The sequence below is a fragment of the Oncorhynchus nerka genome, linkage group LG10 (genome assembly GCF_034236695.1).
Source record: "Oncorhynchus nerka isolate Pitt River linkage group LG10, Oner_Uvic_2.0, whole genome shotgun sequence".
NCBI classification, from domain to species: Eukaryota; Metazoa; Chordata; class Actinopteri; order Salmoniformes; family Salmonidae; genus Oncorhynchus; species Oncorhynchus nerka.
Window position 1 is genome coordinate 65,800,241 of NC_088405.1, and position 10,693 is coordinate 65,810,933.

Below are 10,693 nucleotides of genomic sequence, written 5' to 3' on the forward strand. Positions count from 1 at the left end.
TGTAAGATAGATGTATAGCACTGAATTAGAATGTTGAGGAGCCTAATAGCCTCTAATAAGGAATGTTTTTATGAGCTTTCATGCAGTCTTATAAAATGAGAAGACCTATTTGACTTAAAGCTTTGCGCATATGTTGTAGCCTATGACTTAACTGCTCTCCTAGGAGATCTATAAGCACTAGTTAAAGATTTAGAGTCTAGGTGTCAAGACATTTCTAACCATAAATAGTGACTAGCCAATAGACACATGGAGATAGATTGGGGGTAAGGCCCTGCGATAGACTAGTGTCCTGTACAGGGGGTGTACTTGTACATCAAACTGCCTCACGCTACAGAAACCGGAGATAGGCTCCTGCTCTTTTGTGACATTCTGGCTTCAACAAGCCAAGCCAAGGCTTTTGCAAGGCTACAAATAGACACTCAATCTAGTGTCGTCGTCACAAATACAAGTATATCGTAATAATCCTGGATGATCTTTTGTTAGGTATAAATCTGCAAAGATCTACACTTCTGTAATCTCCTCTGTTGTGGCCCTTTCCCCTGATTCTGACCTGCCTGTGAGCTCGGTGTGATATTCGTTCTCTGTTAGTTAGGCCTATGTCCCACATGCTGTTGGCCCTCTAGAGGTTACAGAATGTAATGGAATACAATCTGTCATTTTCTCCAGACTACACAGTTTTACAACTAATTACTTCAGACATTGATTGGTCTACAAAAAATGTTAGGGACCAACATTGATGATGAGAAACACATGGGTAAAGTGCATTCGGAAATGATTCAGACTCCTTGACTTTTTCCACATTTTGTTACGTTACAGCCTTATTCTGAAATAGATTATGTTTTTTACCCCTCATCAATTTACAAACAATACTACCATAATGACAAAGCAAAAACATTTGAAAAAAAACAACATTTACATAAATATTCAGACCCTTTGGCAGCGATTAAAGCATCGAGTCTTCTTGGGTATGACGCTGCAAGCTTGGCACACCTATATTTGGGGAGTTTCTCCCATTCTTCTCTGCAGATTCTCTGAAGCTCTGTCAGATTGGATGGGAGTGTCACTGCACAGCTATTTTCAGGTCTCTCCAGAGATGTTTGATCGGGTTCAAGTCCGGGCTCTGGCTGGGCCACTCAAGGACATTCAGAGACTTGTCCCAAAGCCACTCCTGTGTTGTCTTGGATGTGTGCTTAGGGTCGTTGTCCTGTTGGAAGGTAAACCTTTGCCCCAGTCTGAGTTCCCGAGCTCTCTGGAGCAGATTTTCATTAAGGATCTCTCTGTACTTTGCTCCGTTCATCTTTCCCTCAACCCTGACTAGTCTCCCAGTCCCTGCCTCTGAAAAACATCCCCACAGCATGATGCTGCCACCAACATGCTTCACCGTAGGGATAGTGCCAGGTTTCCCCCAGACGTGGCGCTTGACATTCAGGCCAAAGAGTTCAATCTTGGTTACAACAGACCAGAGAATCTTGTTTTCATGGTCTGAGAGTCCTTTAGGTTCCATTTGGCAAACTCCAAGCAGGCTGTCATGTGCCTTTCTACCATAAAGGCCTGATTGGTGGAGTGCTGCAGAGATGGTTGTCCTTCTGGAAGGTTCTCCCATCTCCACAGAGGAACTCTCACAGTGACCTCTGACCAAAGAACTTCTCCCCCGATTGCTCAGTTTGGCCAGGCATCCAACTCTAGGAAGAGTCTTGGTGGTTCCAAACTTCTTCCATATAAGAATGATGGAGGCCACTGTGTTCTTAGGGACCCTCAATGCTTCAGAAATGTTTTGGCACCCTTCCCCAGATCTGTGCCTCGACATAATCCTGTCTCGGAGCTCTACAGACAATTCCTTCAACCTCATGGCTTGGTTTTTGCTCTGACATGCACTGTCAACTGTGTGACCTTGTATAGACAGGTGTGTGCCTTTCCAAATCATGTCTAATGAATTGAATTTACCACAGGTGGACTCCAATCAAGTTGTAGAAACATCTCAAGGATGATACTCAATTTCAAATCTCATAGCAAAGGGTCTGAATAATTATGTAAATAAGATCTTTCTGTTTTTATTTGTAATACATTTTCTAAACTTTCTAAAAACCTCTTTTCACTTTGTCATTATGGAGTATTGTGTGTAGAAGGATCATGATGTTTTATTTATTTAGTCCATTTTAGAATAAGGCTGTAATGTAACAAAATGTGGGAGAAGTCGAGGGGTCTGAATACTTTCCGAATGCACTGTATTTACTAGCCCTGCTTTCTCCAGCATAGGCAATCACAGGGAGAGTGGGAGCGATGGGAAATAATGAAAAGTGTTCTGGTAATGGGTATTGATAGGCCATCAGTAATGTGGCCTCTCAACTCCTCCAGGCTCTCAAATCCCGGACTGGACTGCCTTGTGAGTGGGCCTGCTTCCCTAAGCAGTTCAGTTCCACCACATAAGGAATGGCCCTGAAAGTAATGATTAAGCAGACTTAATCATGAAATTGACTGCCTGGAGGAGGGAGTTGAGACTGTGTGCCTTGTGCTGGGAGAGATAATAGAACCCATGTTAGTTTGAGTCTTCATTGTGATAATGCTCTACATGAAGCCATTTTGTATCTGCATGCTATTATTATATTGACAGTGAAATATGACTGCTTATCAGTCGGTGCATGTCCTGCACAGGAGGTTAGTAGCACCTTTATTGGGGAGGATGGGCTTGTGGTAGTGACTGGAGCGGAATCAGTGAAATGGCATCAAATACATCAAACGCATGGTTTAAAGTTGTTTGATGCCATTCCATTTGCTCCGTACATTATTATGAGCCGTTCTCCCCTCAGCAGCCTCTACAGATGTCCTGATATATGTTGCAAAAGACTACCACAACTGAGAACACCACAAACGTTCACCAGGAGATGGGTCTTGCATATACAAACCTGACCATAGCAATGGGAGACCAACATTGGTTTTGGGCTTGGTTTCTAATTTGTCAGACTGTTGGCTAGGGTGGATTTCTTGGGGAGTCTGGATTGCACAGTGCAGCAGAAGGTATAGCTTGGGAAAACGTATAGGCTCGAGGGTCACCTCCAAGCATACCGTCTAACAGGGTAGAACTGGTTGCCTTAGTTTGACGTGTCACACAATTAGTATTTATCAAAAGGAAGCACAGTCTGGTAAATTGATTGCAAAAACTGTGGTGTGTTGTCTCATATTCACTAGGCTATTGTATTTCTATTCAGCTTACATGTGTGTGTAAATTCTGCGGCAGCCCTGGGGCCAGCAGGGAGTTACCAAGGAGCAGGACCTTGGTCAGCTCCAGAGGGCTAGAGAGGCCAAGGAGAGTCAGCACCATGGACAGCTCTACAGGCACTAACTGGGGCTGGTGATTCAAAACCAATACTATCCAGTCCAGGTCCTGCAACCAATTGGTACCTTGACTTGGTTCCACCTTTCCTGACAGTACGCCACCCGGGGAAAGTAGAGGGCATGTATTGAAACCCCAGACTCATCGCTCTCTCTCTGTTCTGTTCATTAACACAGGTGGTCCGAGGAGCCGCCACGCTGGACACAGAGTGACCCACCCATCATCTAAGAGGCCTTTCATTTGTATTTCTCCCCTCCCTGTTCTCCCCAACCTTTATTAAAGAACAATTTTTGTTTGAGCCCTGCAAAACGGTTTTCCACTGTCTTGTTTTATTGTGAGTTTCACCTCTGACTCACCTGGGCTGCCACAATACCAAAAGCCACTATATCAGTCATTGTCATTGTAGTAAATCTACCAAGAATTACCGATGATCAAATATGAAATACTGTAGATAGTATAACAAATAATTGATTTGTAAGAACAACTCACTACCTAAATGAACCTTTGGACTAGTCGCTTCAACCCGTGGATAAAGGCCACTAAAACAGGATGGTCAATCACACTATGAGAACTGAAGCTAAAAAACAACTGACTATACTATCAACACTATAAGCAACATTACAACTGTATGTGAAGAGATGGATTAATAAAAACAAATTAAGAGAACCAATTTTACAGGATGATATGCAATGGGGTAAATATATACAGTTGAAGTCAGAAGTTTACATAAAATGAGTTTAAATGTATTTGGCTAAGGTGTTTCACAATTCCTGAAATTTAATCCTAGTAAAAATGCCCTGTCTTAGGTCAGTTAGGATCACCACTTTATTTTAAGAATGTGAAATGTCAGAATAATAGTAGAGAGAATTCTTTATTTCAGATGTTATTTCTTTCATCACATTCCCAGTGGGTCAGAAGTTTACATACACTCAATTAGTATTTGGTAGCATTGCCTTTAAGTTGTTTAACTTGGGTTAAATGTTTCGGGTAGCCTTCCACAAGCTTCCCACAATAAGTTGGGTGAATTTTGGCCCATTCCTCCTGACAGAGCTGGTGTAACTGAGTCAGCTTCGTAGACCTTGCTCGCACACGCTTTTTCAGTTCTGCCCACACATTTTCTATAGGATTGAGATCAGGGCTTTGTGATGGCCACTCCAATACCTTGACTTTGTTGTCCTTAAGCCATTTTGCCACAACTTTGGATGTATGCTTGGGGTCATTGTCCATTTAGAAGACCCATATGCGACCAAGCATTAACTTGGTGTCTTGAGATGTTACTTCAATATATCCACATAATTTTCCTGCCTCATGATGACATCTATTTTGTGAAGTGCACCAGTCCCTCCTGCGGCAAAGCACCTCCACAACATGATGCTGCCACCCCCGTGCTTCACGGTTGGGATGGTGTTCTTTGGCTTGCCAGCTTCCCCTTTTTCCTCCAAACATAACGATGGTCAATATGGCCAAACAGTTCGATTTTTGTTTTATAAGACCAGGGGACATTTCTCCAAAAAGTATGATTTTTTGTCCCCATGTGCAGTTGCAAACTGTAGTCTGGCTTTTTAAGGCGGTTTTGGAGCAGTGGCTTCTTCCTTCTTGAGCGGCCTTTCAGGTTATGGTGATATAGGACTCGTTTTACTGTGGATATACTGTAGATACTTATGTACCTGTTTCCTCCGGCATCTTCACAAGGTCCTTTGCTGTTGTTCTGGGATTGATTTGCACTTTTCGCCCCAAAGTATGTTAATCTCTGCGTGGTCCCATGGTGTTTATACTGGTGTACTATTGTTTGTACAGATGAATGTGGTACCTTCAGGCGTTTGGAAATTGCTCCTAAGGATGAACCAGACCTGTGGAGGTCTACAATTGTTTTTCTGAGGTCTTGGCTGAAATCTTTTGATTTTCCCATGATGTCAAGCAAAGAGGCACTGACTTTGAAGGGTGGCCTTGAAATACATCCACAGGTACACTTCCAATTGACTCAAATTATGTCAATTAGCCTATCAGAAGCTTCTAAAGCTATGACATAATTTTCTGGAATGTTTCAAGCTGTTTAAAGGCACAATCAACTTAGTGTATGTAAACTTCTGACCCACTGGAATTGTGATACAGTGAATTATAAGTGAAATAATCTATCTGTATACAATTGTTGGAAAAAGTACTTGTGTCATGCACAATGTAGACGTTCTAACTGACTTGCCAAAACTATAGTTTGTTAACAAGACATTTTTAGAGTGGTTGAAAAACTAGTTTTAAAATGACTTCAACCTAAGTGTATTTAAACGTCCGACTTCAGCTGTATGTGGGAGTCGGTCCGTGGCAGAGTGCAAAGGCAGTACAGAGCAATGTGCAGTCTGGGATGAAAGTGCAGGGTGCATAGTACTTGGATTAATAATGCGGAGTGCAACGTCTATAAGTGGGAAGATCAACGTGGACCAGATGGCCAGTTGGTAAGGGCCAAAGCTGTTCGGGTGGCGGAAGGTTTTGGTTGTCATTGACCTGAACCGTTTGCCAGTCTTTTGAAGAGGGGGTTTCCAGGGTGAAAGGGGTCGTGAGGATCTTTCCTTCACGCTTCCTTGTCCTGGAGTCGTACAGGACCTCAAACAACCAGCAGTGCCTGAAATAGGAATCTCTCACATTCTGTCAACAGCCTAACACTCCATAAAACGCAGGGCTGGTTGGAGGACTTTCCCCGTTTAGGCAGGCAGCCATGCAGGCAGGCAGGCTGTCAATAGGCAGCTGTCTCTGTCTCTGCACACTGGCCACAGGCAGAGGAGAAACTACCACAATTAGATGCAAGTCGCCAGCCTGACACACAAAAACACAGAGGATCTTTCAGACCTTTCCCTTACTTCTGTTTACAGAATGCATTACAGAGGGAGAGAGAGAGGGAGAGGAGAGAGAGAGGGGAGAGAGAAGGGAGAGAGAGAGGAGAGAGAGAGGATGATATTATGGGTCTGATATGTAGGGAATGAAACAGGGACAGACAGAAATAGGTGTTTCTGTTTTGGTAGAGTAAGAGTGTGTTTGTGCGTGTGCACGAGCATCAGGGTATGTTTGTATGAGTGCGATAGGAGACTCAGTGTGTGAGTAAGTGTGTAGAATGAACACAGTATGGAGAATGAACACGAGAGAGAGAGAGAGAGAGAGAGAGAGAGAGAGAAGAGAGTCGGATGACCTGGAGCTGAATTGAAGGCCAAGTGTTGGTAATATGGGCAGGGACTCAGACACACTAACCCAGCAGTGTCTCTCTCAGGTGAGGTGAGCAGAGTCATAGGAGAGGGCCAGTGCTTGGCAGAGTATAATAGCCTTTAATTAAGGATCCGCACCTTTTTTCGAATTTGACATACGCAAATCTAACTGCCTGTAGCTCAGGACCTGAAGCAAGGATATGCATATTCTTGATACCATTTGAACGGAAACACTTTGAAGTTTGTGGAAATTTGAAATTAATGTAGGAGAATATAACACATTGAATATAGTTAAAGATAATACAAACATCATCTTTGAAATGCAAGAGAAAGGATATAATGTATTATTCTAGCCCAGGTGCAATTTAGACGTTGGCCACTAGGTGGAAGCAGTGTATGGGCAAAGTTTTAGACTGATCCAATGAACCATTGCATATCTGTTCAAAATATTAATTAATTAATTAATTAATACATTTTCAGGTTCATAATTGTGCACTCCTCAAACAATAGCATGGTATTCTTTCACTGGTATTCTTTCACTGTAATAGCTACTGTGAATCGGACAGTGCAGCTTCCTGCCCATATCAGATATGTCTATGTCCTGGGAAATGTTCATGTTACTTACAACCTCATGCTAATCACATTAGCCTACGTTAGCTTAACCGTTCTGTGTGTGTGTGTGTGTCTGTCTGTCATCAGTGTCCTGATGACAGACAGACATTCTAGACAGCACCACGGTCTAACCTCCCCTGCACTGCCAGACCCAGAGTCACTAACCTGGGCTGGGAGGTGGTTAGGAGTAGGGGGTGTCACAGAGTGCTATTTAATTGCCCTCTCCAATTAAGACACCTCTATTAAAAGCAATAATGTGACATGAAAAAGGAGAGCAGAGCGGTGACTCACAGCCTGACTTTAGCTGTCTGTGCTATTCCAAAGGCCAGAGCCACCATGAGACAGACATACATACAGGATAGTACAATGAAACAGCCAATCAGGCGGAAATCCTCCCTCTGTTTACACCACTGTTTTTAGGCGGCTATTTTAGTGCCTTGTTTCATCAGAGAGCCTATTCAAATATTCCCCACATCAAAGAGGTTTATTTTGCATCATCTTGTTGGTCGGGGAGCGAATGTGACTCAATGACAGGGCTATTCACGTGTTGCCTCTTACCTCACACTAAGATATTTAGAGGTTATCAATTTGGGCTGTTTCAAGAGCACAATGATGATATCCTGCCTGCATATGTAGTTTTGCAGAGTTAATGTTGTTCTTTTTTTTAACCCATTTTTCTCCCCAATTGGTAGTTACAGTCTTGTCCCATCGCTGCAACTCCCCTATGGACTCGGGAGAGGTGAAGGTCAAGAGCCATGCGTTGTCCGAAACATGACCCTGACAAACTGCACTGCTTCTTGACACCACGCTGCTCGCTTAACTCGGACGCCAGCCACACCAATGTGACGGAGGAAACACCGTCCAGCTGGCGACCGAGGTCAGCTTGCAGGCGCCCGGCCCGCCACAAGGAGTTGCTAGAGTGCTAAGGGACAAGGAAATCCGGACCGGCCAAACACTCCACAAACCCAGACGACGCTGGGCCAATTGTGCACCGCTCATGGGTCTCCCGGTCACGGCCAGCCGTAACACAGCCTGGGATCAAACCTGGGTGTGTAGTTACCACTCAAACACTGCAATGCAGTACCTTAGACTGCTGCTCCACTCTTGAGGCCCTGTAGATGTTGTTCTTGAATTAACTTCTACAGTATGACAGTTATAAAATAAAGTTAAAGATCTTGTTCCTTCATGACATTATTTATATTTCAAGCATCTGAGAAGCATAGAGATACATCCAATAGACTGGAGTGAGCAGCTTGCCAAAGATCTTGAATAATATTACAAACAATTCAAAGTAAACTTCCTGTATATTATGAGGTAAAACGTCAATTCAGCCTGGTTGTGAGAACTCGAGCATTGCTCATCTCAGAGCCAGAGCTGTAGAAAGCTGTATCCTGCTATGGATACTGGATGTGTGCTAAAAATGCAGGCCAGCACCACTTCTTCCCACCAAACACCATTGGAGCTACTTAATCACCAGGAACTCACATCGTAAATTGTAACATAAATTAATCTCACATCGATTGCTCGTCATCTTGCTCCCCAAGTTTTAACTGTGTGTGTGTGTGTGTGTGTGTGTGTGTGTGTGTGTGTGTGTGTGTGTGTGTGTGTGTGTGTGTGTGTGTGTGTGTGTGTGTAATAGTGTAATAGTAGAGTAGTAGGGCTTACTAATTTAATTCTTGGATCTAGGAAGATTGGGTATTCTTTGTCCATAAGCAATCCAGTTAAATCCATGAGCAGAGTGACTGATGATCAATGGAAGGCAGAGCATATATAGTGCTATTCCCCAATTCCTCCTGCCTGGCCCAGAAGGAGAAGTTGGGTATGCTGGTTCTGATGCAGCTGGGTGCCCCAACTGGCTGTGATGGGGAACAGTGACTGATTGAGAGTTTGCCAGTCATACCCTGATTAATTTATAGTACAAACACATACACACACGTGAGGTGGCTTTTAATCAGAATAATCGATTATGGACTGAGCTACTGTACAGAGAGAAACAGTAATCCTGGTAGCTCAAGGAAAAATACATTCTGTATCCCATTTTACAGATAAGGACAAAATGGCTGCACCATGGAAGCTATAAACAAACAACAAAGCAGGCCAGGGGACTTCAACCCCCTCAGAGACAGGAATCATCCACAATACTATTCCATGCTGCACAGACAGGAAAACCCATTACTTTGTGGTAGTGGGTGAGCCGGTACTACTGCAGTGAATCAGCTCGACTGATGGACGTCTGGCTAATACTCTAACAGTGGACCAGCTTCACTCTGCTCTTGTATTACAGTTTTTCTCAGTTGCTAAAACACTAAATCCCATTGGCTGAACAAAGTTCTCAGTTGCCTGGACTCATTTAGCTAAGTATGCAGTCTGTTGTCAATACCTTAAACCAATTCACATGGTAAAACACAATTTGCAGATCTCACTTAGACTTTTCAGCAAAACTCTAAACACATTCTCATTCTCAAAACACATTCTGCACTCTAATGCACATGTCATCCATACTGGTAAACACAAGTGGCAACAATCAAATACAAATAGAGAATACATGTCATTGATTGAACACAACCACTCAAAATTGATTTAACCTGTTTCAAATGACATGACACAACCAAGGTGGGAAGGAGAAAGTCTGAGAATGGATAGAAGAAACAATATGAGAGGACGAGGACGAGTGCGCATGCGAGGTGGGCGACGAGGAGGAAGAGGAGAAGGAGGGAAAAGAAGAGGATGAAGAGGAAGAGGAAGACAAAGAGTGGAAATATCTGATGAAATTCTAGCAACAGTTAAAGACCATGTTCTTATCCATGGACTGACAATGAGGGAAGTAGGACTTAGAGTGCAACCCAATTTGAGCCGATTTTCTGTTTCCACTGTTACGAATCCCTTTTGGCCCGACAGTCTAGGGGGGGATGGTAATGAGACCCGTAACATAACTCATGCAAATTATTATTGTGACAAAGTAAAAGTGTGCACGAAATAACCACGACAACAGAAATCTACCGTCAAACTCTAGGTTTATTTATAAACACACGGTAATGGGGGGAGCAGGAAAAGGGGCTGAGCTGGACCCAAGGAAAGAAACAATAAGCATCCAAAACACCCCTAAGCTAGACTAGCCTACTTTAACAACAGCTAACTAACTAACCAAAAATACAGTGGGTGGTCCGCCCAGTTCTATCTAGTGTATTTAACAAAGTTCACCTACGGGTAGTGTATGCCCATGGGCGACTTGTCTTGGTTTCCCCCTTTTCCCACCAGCAACAAACAAACACCATAACCAAAAACAATACTCACAGGTGATGACAAAGTGCTATGAGGTGCTTAAACAAAAGAGAGGTTACGACACAAAGCGAGAGTGAAACACAGAGACCTACAGACATGGCATTTACAGAGAGATTGCGCTAGAGATTGAGCTAGAGATTGAGCTCTAGAGCAAACAAATGATGGGGTTTTTAAACCATGGGGAAGGAACTGTGATAGGGTAGGAAATAGGAGGAGGTGTGTCTTCTGATTAATGATTGATTGGGGAGTGATGATTTTCACCTGTGAGGGGAGAAGG